Source organism: Dendrobium catenatum, unplaced genomic scaffold, assembly GCF_001605985.2.
Source record: "Dendrobium catenatum unplaced genomic scaffold, ASM160598v2 fragScaff_scaffold_651, whole genome shotgun sequence".
NCBI lineage: Eukaryota > Viridiplantae > Streptophyta > Magnoliopsida > Asparagales > Orchidaceae > Dendrobium > Dendrobium catenatum.
Genome location: NW_021319113.1, coordinates 1,011,094 through 1,032,042, shown reverse-complemented (window position 1 = coordinate 1,032,042; position 20,949 = coordinate 1,011,094). Strand labels below are relative to the sequence as shown.

The 20,949-nt window shown below is 36.9% G+C and overlaps 1 pseudogene; it reads left to right on the top strand.

The window, feature by feature from the left end:
• The first annotated feature begins 5,526 nt into the window (after nucleotides 1-5,526).
• LOC110115546 overlaps nucleotides 5,527-20,949 on the top strand; it is a 17,710-nt pseudogene continuing 2,287 nt past the window's right edge.

Sequence of the window (20,949 nt, the reverse complement as noted above, 5' to 3'; positions counted from 1 at the left end):
AATCGGAGATGATGATTATTGATATTTGTTAATGGTAGGCGGAAAAGATTTTGAGACATGGTATGCATTTTCGCATACTAGCTAAAGCATTACGTATGTCTGACGGAGATCATATTCATGCATGTATAGTAGTGGGTAAACTGGAAGGGGAATATGAGATGACTTTGGATTTTGTTGATATGTTACGTGATGATTTTATTGAAAAAGTTCAAAGTCGTGATATTTTTTTCACTTAATTGGGTCTCGATGCCAGATGTTTTACCGTGGCTTCTAGGGCTATTCATGTTTGGCATATGCCTGTCCTAATCTAAAATATTGATCTTTAAAAAAAAGTTATACTAAAATATTGCTTCTTAATCTAAAAAATAGATTATTATACCAAACAAAATGTTTTATCCAAATATAAATTATTATACATTATTTTCTTGTACTATAAAGCCTTACTCAAATTATTATTAATTTATGTTAAATTAAAATTTTAAATTTTCTTTTAAAAGTCCACATGGCAATACATGAATACAATTTATCAAAAAAGTAATAGATTAGCACATTCAGATCACAGCCGACAATTAATTTCTAATCAAAGGCTATAATAAGCAGCATTCAATACCGAAACCATACGCTAAACCAGCAACGAAAGAGCTGGTTGCAGTACCTGCGGAACTATTTTCTCAGGGCAACTCCAATGGAACGGCAAATATTTATTTTTCGTTCTTGTTTTGCTCCAACCGATTGTAATTTTTTGCGCCATTTGATTGCCGATGAACAGTGCGGCGCCAATATTAGCGTTGTACTGTTCATCTGCGCCATTTTTTTATCTTTACCGAACTTTCGGAAGAAAGGTGTGGAAGAAGAGAACGACGGTTTACGGGGTAAAATGATGTTCGATTGGAAATGAATCGCGGCATTTTGGAGTGAAAAATGATATTTCAGTTGGAGATGCCTTCAACACCGCTCAAGTTCAGTCTGATGAGAGAGAGAGAGAAAGAGCGAATATGGTGTTGCTGGATCTTCAGACGGATGATTTCTTTTCTAGATTATTGTAATCTAATTTTTCATAAAGACTTTTAGAAAAGAGAATAAGGTTTATGATTTTTTTATTGTTTTTTAAAATAAATTTTTATTACAAAAAATTAAATTTTATACTTAAAAAATAGAAATAGTTTTTAATACAAATTTTTAATTTTTGTATTAATTTTTTTTTTTAAGAAGTAATAAAAAAGCTGTCCCAAACTAAACATAAGACTTCATTTGAGAATGCTTTATTACTACTTTTTAAAGCGGCCTTTTTAGGATTTCATGTGAAAAAATTTGAAACCGGGAAAAAATCAAGGAGCCAAACTATACCAAAAAATCCACTATAAAAAATTGAGAGAAATTGTAAATATTTCTTCACTAACATTCTTTCCATGTCTTTCCTCGCTCTTACAATTCCATTTTACATTTAGAGCAAATAAATATATGTTTTTCGATACGCAAAAGGACAATCATTCAAGTGAAACAAAAAGAAGAGGAAAGAAAATTTGTTTAGTCCTAATCATGGTGTTGTGACATCGGGGTTTGGAGCACTGTAACGCTCTGCTCTTTGTCTCCAGCCCAAGTTCGAATCACCTTCTTAATTATCAAATATATGAGAAGAGCATTTATGTAATTATTTTATTTTATTTTTAAAAAGATGGCTACAAATGGCCCTTATGATTGATGCGGTGCATCTTATCTAAAGAGGACCTTAGGAACAATTTACCTATATTTTTACTTATTTTCTAGAGAGTTCTATTAGTATTTATATATAATATTGTGAGCAGTAGAGAGAAGGATGAATTATTAATTTTGAATTTTAGAACAGCTTGGTTGTTTTGGTCTCTAAGGGCTGTTTAACTCTTCTTCATCTTGCTTCTCCATGTTTCTCCCCACATCAATGGCCAGGTGAATTAATATTTTCTACTAGATTGTAAGTAGGGGTGTCAATATTTGACACGGCCCGAAAATTCGACTCGAATCCGAACTTAAAATCGGGTCGGGTTCAGGTTGATCCTTTGATCCGAAAACCTGTTTTTGACCTAGAAATCCGAGATTGACCCGTTTTGACCCAAAAAGCGAAGATTGACCCATTTTTTTACTCGAAAACTTGTAATTTTTTTACGTCCCCAAGTCATTCGGGTCGTGTCGGGTTGACCCAAACCCAAAGCGGGTCGAGTTCGGGACCCGTTTGCAAAAACCCAAGTGGAATACATTTCCATGCATATGTTATTCGTCTTTCTTCCTATTCCCCTTCTCCATGTTCTGCCCTCTAAAACCCATTAGCTCCTAGTCCCAGGAGATTACAAGGCATTCGCTTTCTTTATTCCTTCCTGTTTCTGGCTTCAGGTTCCAATCAACAAAGTTAGGGTTCGTTTGGGACGGCTTTTTTATTGCTTTCTAAAACGGAGTTTTAGTACAAAAATAAAAAAATTTTGTATTAAAACTCCGTTTTAGAAAGCAATAAAAAAACCGTCCCAAACGAAGCCTTAGTTTCACATTATTTCGCTACAATGGAGCTGCCTACTGATCTCTCTCGATTTTATCCTGAAAGGCTATTGCATTTGATATCATATGAAATATTAATATTGCATGCATGAATAGCATTCTAATTAAGAAATCTTAAAAATCCATAATTTTAGTTAGTTGGTTTATTCTATAGAAAATCTAAGCTCTCCTACTAAATCAATAACATTTATTTGCCTTTATTCTTTAGTCAATTTGATATCATAATACATTTATATTGTGATGTTAAGTTAATTCCGTTTATGTAAAGCTTCAACTGTTGCTGAGTAACAAAAAATGATGTTTCAATCATGATACGTCATCAAAAATCACATTGATTGTGCGAGAATTTTGATGCGTATATGAATTGGAAACTTCTAAAATTAAATTTGGGTTCATCCGTACTCTGATTTTTGTAAGCTTATAGTGAAATTGAATGTTTCAATGAGACGACCCAACAACACTAAAATTTGTTCAATCCGAGCCAAAATGAGTCCAAATCAAGGAACCAAATCATATTTGAAAGCTCAAAAGCATTAATTGGATGACAAAATGATATTAAAATATTGCATGCTTAAAGTTGAATTGAGCAGCTCGACGAGATAAATTCAATGAGCCAAATATCGAGGTAGGTGATTCTAATCATATCTCTGTTATCACATTGATTATCTTCAGTATTTTAACTGTAATAATTATGAATTTCACCAAGTAAAATAAAAGTTATTAAATTTGTATGATTTACATTATATAGAAAATTGATATTTTTTTAAGCATGCTCTTAATACGAATATTGAAAATGAATATTACTATGTGATTGAGTAATAATTAGTCGCTATTATTATTTTTGAAATGCGTGTAAAAGATAAGTAAAAATTGGTTGGTTATAATCAATTTTGAGGAGAATTCAATGGTCAAATCTTTGAAAACTGAGATATGATTAGATTCACTTACCTCGATATTGAGCTCATTGGATTTGTCTCATCGAGCCGCTTGATTCGACTTTAAGCATGCCATATTTAGAGATCACTTGTTAATATTTTGAACTTTCTAAATATGCTTTGATCCCTTAATTGGGGTTAATTTGGGCTCGGTTTGAATCGATTTTGGTATCATTGTGTTCATCTTCTTGGGATGTTCAATTTGATCTTAAGTTTGCTGAAATTAGAGTTTGGATGGTTCCAAATTTAATTTTGAAAATTAATAGCTTGAGTATATTTTAGGATTCATGTCCACTCAAGATTATTTTTTATGATATATCAACATTGTTTCGGACTGGAAAATTCGTGGCGGTAGAGTGAGTAAGCTTTTCGTCTTAGCGATGCACGGATATCCAACACACAAACAGAAAGAAAGAAGTAAAACACTAAATCTTTTTTACGTGAAAATCCTGAAGAGGGAAAAATCATGGGGCCTCGCCCAGATGAAAAGATTCAACTAAACTTGAGTGAATTACAAGGGTTAACCCGTCCCTCGATTTAGAGGCGGTCGAATTATAGTAATTTGGAGAGCTAGTCAAACGTCTGGAGACGATCGTGCGGATGTTCGACAGCGATCGTAGGCCAGGCAAAGGTCTGGCGGTGGACGACGGCCGTGCGAAGGTCGACGACGGAACGATGGTCCGACTAAGTTCGAGCTGAAGTCTGGTGACGAACGGCGATCACCCGATGGTTCGACGATGGTCAGGCTGAAGTTCGACGGCAGTCGGCGACCGAACGAAGGTCCGGCAACTGTCAACGGCCGTTTGACGCCATGCCGTCTAGGATCAAGGGCTCTGATACCAAATTGATACGCCTTAGGTTTTGACAATTTCGGTTTTGCCCTAATTTCCCCCCAAAAAAGAGGAATTTCTCCACCAAAACCAAAGAAGAACAATCACAAGAGGGTTGAGATGAGAAGCAAAAACATTTGCATAAGAAAACCAAGAGAAAACAAGATAAGTTTGTTCACTTCGAGACAGACAAGATCTCCCACAAGAAAACCCTAGAAAAGAGCAAGAAGGAGGCTAAGGAGAAAATAAGAGAGAGAATACACTTTTCATAATAATCCCAACTAAACCCTAATGGCTCCCTTCATACCTACACACAATTTCTCCCTCCCCAAAATGCCCCCACTTAAGTGGATGGGGCCCCTTGGTCTAATCGGACCGCCCGCCCCTCTCCCCTCCGCCTGTAGACCCGCACGGGTCCAGGCCGGACCGGTTCAGGGTGAACCGGTCCATCAGGTTCATATTGATTCCTCCGATCATAGAGAGTTTTTTGACTGTTTATGTGCCTTAACGATGTCAAAATTCAAAGATCTTAGGCTCGTTGGATTCGTCTCGCCGAGTTGCTCGGTTTGACTATAAACATGCCATATTTGGAAATCATTTTATTGTCCAAATAATACTTTAACCCTTCCAAGTGTGGTCCGGGCCCCTGATTCAGACCCATTTGGGCTTGGGCGTTGTTTGGTTCGTATCTTTGAGATGTTCAATTTGACTATAAGTTGGCTGAAATTAGAATTCAGATGATCTCAAATTTAATTTTAAAAGTTTCCAACTTAAATATGCCTCGAGATTCGTGCTTGATCAAGATAGTTTTTGAGGATGTATTAAACATAAAATTTTAAATAGAAAAAAAAAATTAAATATATTCACTTATGTAGCATGGTCCCGACGCCGAAATCCGAACAGCGACGTGGATTTTTTTCGTTTTTCTTATGTGAGTGAGATTACGCTGCTGAGTTAAAAAACATTAAAGAATAATTACGCTTAGAACTTGGGAATTTGAACTGAGGAAACTGAAAACAAACAAAAAGTGCAAGGCGTAATGGGGCTATTTGCCGGTAGAAATATCCTATGCAACAGCGCTGTTAGCTATAGCCTCCGCTCTATAATATATTTGCTTTGAGATTTGTGCCAGTGGCTGGTGAACACAGAGATTTAAAATCGAAGGAATTTGCACTGGTCTGATAATCTTATGTATTTATCAATTGTGTATAAGATTTTTGTTCAGGTTGCCATCTCTGCTTCGGTCTTTGCTTCTATTCATCATCTCCTCTTTCTCCACTCCTCCCGCCGGGTTTCCTCCAAGTAGGGAGAGAGGGAGAGAGAGAGAGAGGGACATGGTGGCTATGCCAAGTCTAAACCGAAAACCCTGTGATCGGTGATGTTTCGGCGACGTCGTCGGCGGTGGGTATGAGAGAGAAATCGGTGATGGATGGCGCTTCGGAGGAGCTTGAGCGGCGGAGCCGCTACCTCAGCTCTCTCATAGAGAGGACTAAGGTCAAGGGAGACGCCAAACAGGAGGAGGACAAGAGGGAGAAAGAGAAAGAGAAAGAGAAGGGAAGAGACGATGGCGGCGATGGACGGAAGATTGAAGATGATCTAAAGGAAATGGAGAATATCCGGGTTAGGGCCGCTGATATGCCGCGGGAGCTGCAGCGGCGAGCGTTCCACTGCGCACGGGAGACCCTCAGCGGTATGCACAAGCTTGACAGCAAGCGTCTCGCGCTTGTCTTAAAGAAGGTACATCGTTTTATCCGTCACTTTTATGAGGTTAAGTTTTGATTGGTCGTAAGCCAGTGGTTTTTTTTAGTGAGACACTGTGTATGCGTTTGATCTTCTGGTTTTTCGTTTTTCATTTATGAATCTTTGATTATTTGTGGATTTTCTTTTGGGACTTCTGTTGGTGGAGCTGTAGCTTCTTTTGTTTTGGTTTTTGAGGGGGGCTTTTTGGTTGCTAAAAATGAATGTGGCTAGGATGAGTAGGTATGAACTGGTCTGGAGGAGGTGATTTTTTTAATTATTATTGTAGAATACTAGATTATTGTTACTTATGATGACAATGCCAAGAATGTGTTGCCATTTGGAACTGTTATTGTATGGCTACTTTTGCAGAACAAATCTGCGAATATTGCTCTAATTACAGTTATGGATGCGAGAAAGGTATTAATAAGGACACTGGTGGTTGAAAACACGGAAATATGGATGCTATGTAGGCAATGTAAGCTGCAGAGGTTGTTTGATCTTTGCTGTACAGATCTTTGTTGATCCATTTTAGTGAGCTAAGGATCTGTCTGGCCCCATTCCATGTTATAAAATGGGCCTAAACTTTCCAATTTATGTTTAAGATGTTGAATGCAGCCCGAGATTTTTAATAACTTAATTTAGATCATTTTGCCATGCAATGTGATCATCGCCGAGGTTAAGCTCACATGGAGGAAGAAGAGGTGGTGTTTCTCCTTCTTGCACGTGCCAAATGCTTAAAGAATTTGCTGATAACTAGGGGCTTAGGTCAGCAGAAATGGCATCCTAAACATTAGGACATTTCAGTTTTTCCACGTCTCTTTCTGTACCTTTTATTTTCTTTATCCCCTTGGGTGACAGTTTGTTGTACTAAAAATGCTGACACCGTGTTTAACATGGGTATTTTGATCATTAAACTATTGAAGCCCTTCTGACGAGATGGGTTCAGTTGACCAATGGAATTAAGTTGTCATAATAGTCGCCCACCATAAGTATGTATCTAGTTCAACAATGAGGCCAACAAAAATAACTTGAAAAGCATGCATAAGAAGGAAAAAAGAATGAGAACCAACTAAATGACATTTTCATGTTCAAATACCATTACAACATCAATCAAGGCCTTCTCATGACAAGGTAAGTCAAAATGCCAAGATGCAAACAATAAATACCAATCATCTACCTAACCATTAGCTGATCCACGCCGATCTACATATGTTACAAAGCAGGCCAGAAGCAGCTGGCTCTCTGATTCAAGGCAAGGGAATTTGAACCCGACGTAATGATTGAATTTGATTAAATCCCGAGAAATCAACACAAAATAAGAAACATTAAAAAAAGTAATTAATTGAATTTTGTACAATTAAAATTTCATTAGCATCTACTTTGACAAAAATCAAAACTCCAACAATGCAAGGAAAAAGACAAGAAAGAAATCAACAAAATTAATATTGGGTGATCATGCACTAAAGCATACATTCATCGTCATTCAGATTTTAGTACCAATAACATTTTAATATATAGTTGGGTGATCATGCACTAAAGCATCTAGGAAAATGAAACAAAGTAATGCTTCACTTTCTTAGCAATATAAGCTTCGTCATCACCCTAAGGAAACATAGAGATATGATAAAGACAAATATAAAAAAAAAAAAATAAATAAATAAAGACAAATATGTGCATGTTCTAACTTTCTTGGTGAAGCTAATTTTTTATTAACTACAATTACACCAAACAGGCATTGTAAAGGAATTAGAGAAACTCCAAAGCTCAAATTTTATAAGCAAGAACTTCTATCGGCAAAAGAAAAAGTTCATACCCTAAATTCCACTCAGCACAAACAGAAGGACAAATGCGTAGATGAACATACAGACCAATGTGTAGATGAACATATAGACTGACCTGCATCACTAGCTTGATAAATCGAACCACATCATACCTTCCCCCAAAGTAGTACTGTAATAAATCAATAGAAAAGTCCACGAAAATAATTTAAAAAAAAAGCACTTATCCAACTTTAACACATGTTGTTAGAACTCATTGAAACAAGAAACTTCTTGTTTTGTTTTTATTTTTATTTTTTGAAATCAATACATGAGGTTCATGGCCATTCCAGAACACATTTGTCTGAATCACATCCAATCCCCCATCTTTCGCCTTCTGGATAAGATCCGACCACATCTAAAGCCCAACCAAAGAAATCAAACAACAAGCTTAGAACTATCAAAAACTAAATCAACATAAACATGAATGCCCAAAAATTGAAGCATAAACTAAAAAAGAATAACTTTTCTCATGGAAACGTCCTTCTCACCTTTAGAGTGCTCGGATAATGAATAGAGCCGGATATGATAATCTTCTTCTGCCCATTAATGATTACCGCCTTGCGGTCATAAGAAACAGAGGCTATCGCCGGAGTGAGCCAAAGTTGACCTTCGTCATTCAGCATCCGTTCGACCTTTCGTCCTTAGGCTGGCGAAGCTTCGAAGCTTTGAGGAGATCATTGTCATCTGTTCGACCCTTCGTCTACGAAAAATAAGCTTTGGCATTGGTTCGACCCTCATCATTCAGCATCAGAAGTGATTCGGTGTGGATGATCTCCTAAGACGAAGGTCGCGATTGACGAGTCAAATATGGAATGTGTCGGCTAGGTCAAAAAAAGGCGATATTGAGAGTTTATGAGTGGGCGGTGCTTAGCGGCGATTTGTAAACCGCTGTTATAAAATATAAAGAAGGATATCAATTTTTAATAGTAAAATTAGCAGCGATTTTCACTGATGTTTATACCTATTTTTAGCGGCGATTTTTAAACCGCTGTTAAAAACTGCTGCGAAAATATTAACTTTTTGGTAGTGAGGTTACTTTGAACTCATCATGTACTAGTAATAGTGCTCGACTTGCTAGTATTTGATAGCAGTTCCAACTGACTAACGCTCAACTCGAGTACTTAGTTGTGGAATTTGGCCTACTAATACCCAAATCAAGTACTTTCCGGAAGGCAATTCAACCCATGCGGATTAGAATATGGTCTATGTTTGCTCAAGCCAAGCAGAAAAAATTTCAGTCAATTGTGAAGTTAAGTTGGGTAAGTTAAATAGCCAAGCATGTCTTGCCAACTTTGGTGAGTCAACTTGTCTTAGGTTGGATGAGACAGTATTATCGGTTGGGTGGTTGAGTCCATGTGATAGGGGTCAACAAAGTCTGCTAGGTATGCGAAGGCGTGCTTGAAATATTTACAAGCCATATTGGTTTGTAGAGGTCCAGCCAGAGTAGCTTGGAAGGAGCTTTGCCTGTTGGAGAGGGTTGAGTTTTATTTAAACTCGGTAGGGTTGAAATTTTGTTAGACTTGGGTCCAATCATCTTAAGCTAGGCAATTTATCGTTTAGTTGAAACTAGATGTGGATCGTGCCCATTCATGGCAAACAAGCTAGAAATTGTTGCGTCAAAACAAATTTAGAATCAATTGAAACCCAAAAGATAATGTTGATCCTCCCAAGATCATTTGAAAAGCCAACTAACTAATTTCACAACCTTTAAATCAATCTCTTAGGGTGAGCTCGAAAGTCGCTAGAGTAAATCTTACTTAATCTTGTCCTAAAGGCACCTCTTAAAGGAAATCAGATTCCAATTTGAAACTCAATCTTAATTCAAGGCTCCCTTCTTGAGATAGCACATGGATATGATGCAAAGTCCTCTATCATATTATTTAATCACCTCATGAGCAAGTGATTGGTCATTAAGGGACATCTTTTGAGTTCAATGTTTGATATGGACTACGACTAGACAGGGGACAGCGCCTTATAGCATAAAATATCCCTAACCAAATATACTTTTGGGCATTGCCTTTTCAACTTGAGCTAAGATCCATTCTTGCATGGTTGAACTGGGAATTCCATGCCTCTTAGCATTTGTTAGTCATGTCCAATAGCTTTGAAAATCGACTGTGCTTTGTTCTTCTTAGGCACTGAAGTATGAATCAGGCATGTAATACTTATGAGCCATCATTAGTCAGGTTTGTTACCTTTGAACTATGATAGGCTACGCATCACACTTTTTGACTTTTTTAACTTCAAAGTGAATCCTGAATTTCATCTGAAAAGATTTATCCTTTTCAATTCACCCTATTTTCGAAGTCATTGGCATTGGCATGAATGAAGGTGCAAATAATTGTGAACATCAATGTGCCTTAGGTTTGATTAAGCTAAGTTAGCGAGGTTGAAATTAATGAAAAGTTGTGCAATGCATGCTAATCTAACGTAAAAATGAAAATGAATGTCAAATATATGGTATTTTATTGGCTAAACTATGGTTTATGATTATATTGACCATGCTATGAAGTGCTACCAATGCCAAATTTATGGATAGATTTTATATCAATCTCTTGAAACACTACATCCTACAGTAGCATCAAGACTATTTGAAGTTGGGGCACTAACTTATATAGTCCTATATTCCCCCTATCTTTCTTAGGCCATTGACTTATCTTCTCCGCCACATATTATTTTTGGAGTGGGCTGAAGTTTCCTACTTAATGAGGTTAAAGAAAACAATGTGATGAAGTTCTTCCGTGATCAAATTATCTACCGATTTGGAGTCCCATGGAGAATCATATTTGGTAATGGTTTAGCCTTTAAAGGTACTAAAATTTATCGGTTTGTAAAACACCTTAAGATAGATTGCTATTCTTTAATAACCGAGGCATTTAACAAAACCATGTTATAACTTCTCATAATCATCTCCAAAAATAAAGAGAATGGCATGACAAAGTAATAGAAGCTCTATGAACCTATCACACCTCACATAAAATTGCAACACAAGCTACACCATGCTTGTGATTGGAGCAAAATTTATATTCCCTTTTGAGGTTAACTTCACTTTGTATTGTTGTTCATTATGGATTCCCAAAAGAAGGAATGCTTGATCATGGTTCAAGGAACTTAAAATTGCTAGACAAAGTTCAACCTCAAGCCCAACAAAATTTAGGAAAATTATAGTACAAGGATGCCCAGGGATCATGATTTTAAGATTTGCCTTAGAAGCTTCAAGGTTGGCGAGCTAACCCTCATGCATCGAAGGCTTATTATTATCAATTATCATATTGATAGTAAATCCAACTTAAATTGGGAATGACCTTTCATTATTGAAGAAGTATTTGAAGGAGGTCGATACGGAGGTTATAAGGTCTATGCGTCCTATAAATGGCCACTATTGTAAGAAATATTATAAAGAGTTGGCTGTGTTTTTACATATATTCGCCAAGCCCAAAAGTCAAGCTATCCTCACGAGGTCAACACTTTTTTTCAAAAGAATGAATTCTTATATATTTAGGTTGGCATGATAAGTTTTAAAATTGGCGTGAAGCTGCTACTTGTTTATCTTTATCATGCCCATTGATAAAAAAACTATTTAAATTCTTATTTGCTCATGAGTAGCAAAATGTAAAATATGATTTTTTCCTAAAATTCCACTGCCATATAGGGGACAATTTTATACAAAGAACCTCGAACATGCTTTATTGTGAGATTTAAAAATGCTAACTAACAACCCATTATGACCAAACAAAACTACTCATTGTCGTGAAAATTCCGTTCAGTTCACAAGCCTAAGGGCAGAGCTGTCTTATTAATTCAACAAGCTCCAAAAGCCAAGTTAACATACAAATCTAAAACTTAAGACGTCCACTGAACATCAAATTTTGCTTCAATAATTTCAAAGGATGAACTGGTGAAACTTTTTTGTTCATAAGACTAACAGTCGAGCTACTTTGTTATTTCAAAAAGCTCAAGAAGCTAAGTCAACATATTGATTTCAAGCTCATCAAGTCTACTGGAGAAGCTTGAACATCATATTCTAGTTCCATAAACCTAAGTGTCAAACTAACGAAGATTTCTCAGCTCACAAACCTAAAAGTCAAGCTATTTTGTGTTTTGAACAAGCTCTGTGATATTGTCGTGAAAATTCCGTTCAGTTCACAAACCTAAGGGCAGAGCTGTCTTATTAATTCAACAAGCTCCAAAAGCCAAGTTAACATACAAATCTAAAGCTTAAGACGTCCACGGAACATCAAAATTTGCTTCAATAATTTCAAAGGATGAACTGGTGAAACTTTTTTGTTCATAAGACTAACAGTCGAGCTACTTTGTTATTTCAAAAAGCTCAAGAAGCTAAGTCAACTAATTGATTTCAAGCTCATCAAGTCCACTGGAGAAGCTTGAACATCAGATTCTAGTTCCATAAACCTGTGTCAAACTGACGAAGATTTCTCAGCTCACAAATCTAAAAGTCAAGCTACTTTGTGTTTTGAACAAGCTCTGGTAATAGTGTCAACACATTAAAATATCAAAGCTAAATAGATCCAGAGGCTGAGCTTAAATATTATGTTTAAGGATCGAGCTTGAATATAAAGTTTCAATTAAACAAGCCTGGGGGTTGAACTGGTAAAAGAAAAAAAAAAGAAAACTAACAAGCTTAGATGGTTGAGTTATTTTGTTGACTTAACAAACTCTAGTAGATGAGTCAACATTTCAACTTCAAGCTTAAGAGAAGAAGGCAATGATTTCTCTTTTGGGACTTTAATTACTTGTGTGGTAGTTTTAATATACCATGCCTCAACATTTAAATATGCAAGAATATTAGATAGTATTTTTGGTAAATTGTAGCTTAATTCATTTATAATCTCCTGTTTAAATCCTTTAATACAATAGATAATAAAAGCAAAATAATTTCAAGGTGATTATTTTATTTGTTACAAGACATATATGTCTATCATAAGTATTGATACACATCTGATTTGCCTTATTTATATAATGTTTAAATTGTTCGTTCAATTGATCTATATATTTATCAAATGAAATATATTAATCTTTAAGTTTATATTTGAGGTCAGTCCATTGAAGTTTGGTGACAAATGCAATATTTTGCCAATATGGTCTAGTACGATCCATTAATTTTGTTTTAGCCCATTCAAGTATTTTCAATTCAAACAGATGATTATTTATCTTTAAAGTAGCATTCCAAATTACCGATCAATTTTGAAAATTTCTCAAAGTTTATGCTCTTATCAAATGTATGAATGAAAATTTGATCCTAATGATAGTTAAGATGTATTCATCTAGGAGCATAGCTTACTGAGTCTATTTAAATTCTTCATTTATTAATGTTCAAATTGATCCAATTAAGGTGTCTTACTTTTAATTCACATAATGATGCAACTAAAAGTTTTGATACCAATTTTTTGTAGAATCTCTTGGGTTCTAGGGTTCATTATTGTAAACTTAGGATGTAAAATTTATATTTTTCAACTTAATTTTAGACAGATTTATATCTTTTGATGTAAAATCATAGTACACATTAATTCATTTTGAACAATAAAATTAAGTCAATAATATATAAAATTTCATAAGAAATCTGAGAAGGAATATAAAATGATGCAGTAATCAATATTCTCATCATAAAAAGAAAATCAGTATGTAATAAAATTGATAAGATCTCAATCACGCACAAAATCAATCACTAAACAATTTAAAATGAGAAAAAAAAAACGAGGATATTAGTTACCAGTTTGAAGATCTAGGTGTTATTCCAGCACAAGGAAAAGTAACTCCCAAATGTTATTGTTAAGATTTGCAAAGCGCTTGAAAGAATTCACATAAAAAAACGTGCATGTGAATTGAGAAGAAAACATAAATTTTATTCGATCATTCATTGAAATTTACTCGTCTTAGGGTACTTATTTTAACCCAAATGACCTAAAATCAATAATTTTTAAGAATCCTCTAAGATCTGATCAAATACTATAAGTTTCAATTCAACTCACTTGGATTCCATAAAAAAATATTAGCTTTTCCGTTTCCCTATTCCATTGTTCCATTGCTAAGCAATTTTTGGTTTCATGGTCGAGAAAAGGAAAGTCCAATCTCTATTTTAGTACACGATGCGGAAACGATCAAGATGATACTATTTGGATTTTGCTATAATAAAAAATCGTTGATTGTTACAAACATTAGTTAGTAATAGCTGTAAGGCGCTCCGCCATTGAGCTTTGCTAGTGCAAAATTGACTGGTGAAGTTGAGCAATGTCAAAAATAATATGGTACCTACCAAATCAATGGTTGAATTAAGATAAGGGATCATAAATTTTAAATTATGGAATCTGACGAGAGTTGAATCGAAGCACTCGTAGTAATAACTTTGCCTATCATGGTAATCAAAACACTAGAGAATACGTCCTGTTCTCAACAGAATCATCATCACTAGTATGTTTTACATTGACATGATTTAGGAACTAGAAACTAAGAACTAAATATAACTAAAGCAAAATTAATGCATATAGTTTGCTTACTTGATGATACTAGACTTATATCCAATACATCATTTCCACAATTCCAGAAGCTATAATTGTTGATGAAAGCTATTCATAACTTAAAGTGAGTATCAGAGGTACTTGTGCAATGGGGAGAAACATTTATGGGCGACGATTCATTTGTATTTTTACAATAAATTTTATAGTCATGAAAGAGTGTAGCCGAGGAGCCTCTTGGGCGGAGAAGACAAAGAAAGGTAAAGAAGATAAATGAAATTGAGATGTTGTCGCATTGGATAGTTGTTGGAGATTTTTGCAATTGCTATTGTCGAGATGTTGTCGCAGTGGATAGTTGTTGGAGATTTTGCTCTAGATGAAGTTCGACAACTAAGCGACGGAGCCAGATGACATCTGAGGTGACAGCAAATAGTGATCTGTATTCAGCTTCTGTAGACGATTTTGCATTAGTTACTTGCTTCTTGATTGACCAAGAAATGATGTTGGGACCTAGAAATGTGCAGAAGCCGGATATGGACTTCCGATTTGTTGCGTCCGAAGCCCAGTCATCATCGGTGTAAGTTCGGAGTTTTAACCCCCCGGTTGTGATCGGTAGACCGAAGGACAGAGTTTCTTTGATGTAGCGTAGCAGACGTTTTAGAGCTTGAAAGTCTTGTACTGTTGGTTGGTGCATGTGCTGACAGACAAGATTGGCGGCAAAGGCGATGTCCGGTCTAGTTATTGAGAGGTATTAGAGTGATCTGATGAGTCTTCGATAGCGTGTTGGATCTTGGAATAATTGAGTATTGCTGATCTTGTGTTTTGATTTAGGAGTAATGGGTGTAGGTGCATCCTTGCAATCGGTGAATCCAGCCTCTTAGAGAAGTTTGGTCGCGTAGTGTTGTTGTATGATAAAGAAGTCGGATGTGTGTTGAAGGACTTGTATACCTAGGAAGAGAGAAATTTGGCCGAGCTGCTTGAGTGCGAATTGAGAGTGTAGTTGCTTGAGAAGTGCCTGAATGGCGGTTGGATCATTCCCTGTGACAAGTATATCAACCACATAAATTAGTATATAAATTTGAGTATGATTTTGATGAAATATAAGTAGTGAGGGGTCGGAGTGAGTGGACCCAAATCCTCGAGTTTGTAGGAAACTGGTGAGCTTTTAGAATCATTGTCGGGGTGCCTATTTGAGCCCGTAGAGAGATTTATGTAATTTGCACACTGAGTTTGGTAAATGAGGATCCACAAAGCCTGGAGGTTGGCATATGTATATGTCATCTAGAAAATCACCGTGCAGGTATGCATTGGAGACGGTAAGTTGAAGCATAGGCCATTGTCGATTGAGAGCGAGAGTAAGAAGAATGTGGATGGTTGGCATTTTTGCAACTGGGCTGAAAGTTTCATTGTAATTCACACCAAATTTTTGTCGTAGCCTAGAGCAACGAGACGAGCTTTGTAGCGTTCCACTTGACCTATAGGAAACAATTTGGTTTTAAATGTCCATATGCAGTCGAGGACAGTTTTGTTTGGTAGAGCGGGTACGAGTGACCAAGTCCCTTGTTTCTGAAGGGCATTAAATTCTTCCGACATGGCAGCACGCCATTGTTCGAATTTAGCTGCTTGTGAGTATATGGTCGGTGTGGATTGAGAAGAAGTGGTGCTTACAAGTGTAAAGATGGGTTTTGAAATTTCTGATTTTAGTCTGGTTTGCATAGGATGATTTGGACGAGTAGGTGGGGACCGTGGGAAATTGGGTGAAGTTGTGGAGATGGGCATGTGACAAGTACTAGATGAGGGTACGCAAGAGATTGTTGATGAGCTTGATTGAGCGTCCCGGTTAGGAGAGGGGAGATTAGGTGAAGGACGGGACAATGTGATAGAGTTTGAAGCAGTCGAAGTTGGTACTAGGAGAAGAGGGGAGGTGGTGTTGTAATTTGGTTGTGTTGAAGGTGTAGATGAAGAAATAGGAGTTCTATAGGGAAAAATGTATTCATGAAACAAAACGTGTCTAGAAATATGAATCTTGTTGGAGGCTAAGTTGAAACATTTTTATCCTTTGTGAAGAGGGGAGTAGCCTATAAAGATGCATTCGTGAGACCGAGAGGAGAACTTGTTTGAAGTATAGGGTTGTAACCAAGGGAAGCAAAGACATCTGAATGTGCGTAGGTGATAGTATGTAGGAGATTTTCCATGAAGACGTTGATATGGTAAGATAGTTAGCTGTTGATAGCGCTTCAGTCCAAAATTGATTAGGAAGATTGGACGTGTGTAGAAGTGTGCGAGTAAGGTCGAAGAGATGCCTGTGTTTGCACTCGGCTAAACCATTTTGTTCAGGTGTGTGAGGACAGCTGAGTTGGTGATTTATGTCGTGCTCTTGAAGAAATAATTTGAAGGCATTGCTAGTGAATTCACTGCCACCATCAGAACGAAAGATTTTGGGGGTGGAGTGATATTGAGTTTTAACGATATTGCTAAATAATTTGAATTTCATAAATGTCTCTTGTTTTGAATGCATTAAATATAACGGAGAAAAGCAAGTAAAATCATCAATAAAGACAATGTAGTATCTAAATTCGTCTAGCGATTGTTGTGGGGCCGGCCCCCAGATGTCTGAGTGGATGAGATCAAACGGGGAGGAGGACACAAAAACGCTTTTATTGAATGATATCTTGTGGCTCTTGGCCACATTACAAGATGTACAGAAAAAAGAAGCAGATACATTTCTAAATTCAGGAATTCTTTGATCGAGAATTGAGAGGAGATGATTATGCGGATGTCCAAGGCGAGCATGCCAGAGTTGTGTGGATGTGGTGTTGGCTTGAAGAACCATAGTAGAGGTGCCTGGATAAATCCGTATCTGATAGAGACCGTTATGAAGATGTCCACGAAGAAGCGGTCGAGGGTCCTAGAGATCCTTAATTTCAAAGCTGTTAGCATCAAAACATATTGAAACAGAATGATCATACATTAATTTGGAGACAGATAAAATATTATGAGTTAGAGATGGAACATGAAGGAGATTACACAGGCAAAGCTTACGGGGTGTGTCAGGTAGCGGAAGTAGATCCTGACCAGAATTGTGGATGGGTAACGAAGAGACATTAGCAATCGAGACCGTGTCGGGTCCTTGATAAGCGGTGGAGAGGTAGAGATTGTTGTTGTCCGGAGTTAAGTGGGTGGAAGCACCGGAGTCAAGAATCCAATCCTGAGTTGCGGTTGTGTTCGGTTGGGCAAGCATAGCTCGTGGCGATCTGGATGTGGTAGGAGCATACTTGAAATTGCATCGATGCCAGCAATTGATTGCGATATGACCTATTTTACCACAGATTTGACAAATTGGTCTTGCGGAGTTGGTGGAGGCGGATGGAACAGATGGAGTGTTGGACGAGTTTGATCTAGCCGGTGAGTTCTTGTTCTTGAAGAATCTTGTTTGACTTCGTCCACGCGTTTGGTTGTAGGAGAAGGCATAAAGGGCAGTGGCATCGATCCCGAGGAGGTTTCTTTAAGGACTTCTTGGTGAATAATGATCTCCTCTCTGCAGAGGAGGGTGTAGAGAGTACCTAGATCGATGAGAAGAAGAGATGTGCGTATGGCGGTCTTGAAGGAGTTGTAGGTTGACGGGAGGCCATTGAGGATGTAAAGAACAATGTCTTCCTGATCGATTTTTGATTCGGGGGCGGCGATATTGTCAACGATTGTTTTTATTTGAGAAAGATATTGTTGCATGGTTAGATCCTTCATTTGGATGTGATAGAGTTCGTTCTTGAGTTGGATGACTCGAGTACGACTGGTGGGTTGAAGACGACGTTCAGGAACCATTCAAACATCTTGAGAGGTGGTGGAAGATTTAACGTATGGGAGGATGGATGGAGAGATCGTTGAGAACAAGGCGGAGATTAGATTGCTATCCACAAGATGCCACTGATTGTAATCTTGAGTCGTGGCGTCGGCGGGTGTCGGAGATTAGATTGCTGTCCACAAGAGCCTCTTGGACAGAGAAGACAGAGAAAGGTAAAGAAGATAAATGAAATTATATATCCCAAAGAGAGTGCACAACATGTATATATAGATGTATAATGGTAAAGTAGTAAATAATAATAACACATCATACATGATGTGTACTGTTCGCTAACAATTCCTAGATCTTCTATACAATTATCATAAAAAAAAATTTCATTGGAGCCATTTTTTTCATGCCTAGCAGAATAAATGAAAATTACTTGTATATAATTTTCGAAAAGCAAATGTTTGCATTTAGATGATCATTTTGAAGTTGGCAAACTTATATTTATAATTTGAATTTTGGTTGTATTATCGTATTTTGTGGATGTGTTGAAATTATGGGATTTATATTTCTGCTGCTCTATTTTTGCAACTCGTGTTGTTTCTTACAATAGCAGCTATTTGGGATCGTTTTTATTTTTTTTGGCTTCTTTGGTGGTTTACTACAACTATTAGGTTCTTCCTTTGGCAATGTTTCTGTAGTTAGTGGAGTTTGTTTGGCTAGTTATTGTTTTGTTGTCCTATTCATTTGTTTTCTGTGTAGGTTCATGAGGTTCTTCTATTTAAGGATTATTGCAGAGATTCTTGGTAGATGGGAATTAGCTTATTTATGGGATAAGCTGCTTTCCTATGGCTTTGATTGACTCTTTGGATTTTTTCTTTTGGTGGTTGCTTCATTGGAAGATTTTTTTAATTCTTCTTTGGCATTCCACGATGCTTATAAATATCGATATTTTATACATGCAAAAAAAAAAATCCTATCAAATATCATCCCAGCCATCCTAGTCGTCCTTTCTTGATACCATGGCCAGCATGGGGATTCGTGGGAGGCTTACCTGGATCACGCCAATCTCCTTCCATATTTGGGTGGCTGATTTAGGAAGGATTATATTAGTACAACTATGAATTATTCTATAATTATTATTTTTTATTTATTAAGAGATCTTGTGTAGATATATAAATAGGGAGAGCTTTATGCAATAAAATTAAGCCATTTTCCTTTCAAATCCTCTAAATTTAACATAATATCAGAGGCTCAGAGCCTTCATTATAGTTGCCGAAATTCTGAGTTTTTGTTCTCCTGCTGTGCCTTTATTGTCGGCCTTCTCTTGAGAAATAAGAGGGATTGAGTTCCTGCTTGGTTTTGTCTTTTGTGCCCGTCTAGCTGAGAGATAGACCGAGAGGGAGCCGGTGGTACCTATTAGAGGTGGAATGTTCTCAACCATGATCACTAGGCTCTATTCCTGCCAAGTGGTACCTATTGAAGAAGCATAAATTAATTAAGTTCTCATAAAAAAAAATTCAAAATAGTCCCCAAATTATTTTTGTGTGATCAATTTAGTCCCTAAATATTACATTTTCTCAATATAGTTTTTTGACTATATAAAATTGATCTGAAATGATCCCTCTTGTTTTAATTAGGATATAAAATTGGTCCCAATTTAGTACCTAAACTTTATAAAATTAACCCCAATTCAATCCCAAAGTGTTGGGAAGAAAACCATGTAGCAAAACAAATAAGAAATAAAAACAACGGAAATGAATGCCAGGATTTAACGTGCAAAATTTTGAAATCAAAATAAAATCATGGAGCCACACCACACCAAGAAGTTCTCTATTAAAATTGGGAGAAATTGTACTAATCACTCTTCTCAAATTCTATCATTATTTCTCATCTCAACTCTCTTCATTCTACAGTCGGAGTAGATAAAGCGACGTTTTTCAATGTACCAAAGGATGCAACCCTCTTGTGAAACAAGAAAAAGAGAAGAAAAATTATTCTAACCGGCTCGCAACACGGTGACGTCGAGGTTTGGAGTGTTGCAACGCTCTGCTCTCTGTCTCTAGCTTAAGCCTGGAGCGTTGTAGTGCTCTAGCATATAGCATTGCCATGCTTGTATGGAAAAGAAATTCCAAGGGCAAGGCCACTGAAACCTATGTTGCACCGATATGGATATGGCGACATGGATACGACACGATATGGATACGGGACACGACAATTCTAAAACATACAGGATACGGATACGACGCGGATATGGCATTATAATATATAAATCATACATAAAAAATAACAAATTAATCAAAGCATAATATTTGAAATGACAAAAAAAAATGAAAGCAACATCATTTGTAGCATTGTATCTTATAATATCAAAATAAAAGTAAGCATTAAATTTTTAAATGTTTAGTACAACAACATAAACAAAAACATAAATTGCCAGTAGATGAAGTTTTTAATTAAAAGTACAAAGGATTGACACAATTAATCCACATGAATTTGAAACATGAATTTTTTTTAATAAAAAGTATAGATATGTTGCGCCTATGCCGGGGGTCCAAGGGGGCGCTGCTCCCTGGAGGGGTTCGACCTGCCCGGTCAGGTTGCGGGGTCAAGGGGTAGCGCCCCCGGAACAAATTTGGTACCCCTCTGTACCGAGCAGTACCGAGCGGTACCGAGTTCCGGTACCGAGCGGTACTAAGTTCTAGTATCACTCGGTACTCACTCGGTACTGAGTGGTACCAAGCAGTACCGAGCAGCACTGAGTTCTAGTATCGCTCGGTACTGAGCAGTACCGACAAGTACCGACGGTACCGAGTACCGAGCAGTACTGAGTTCTAG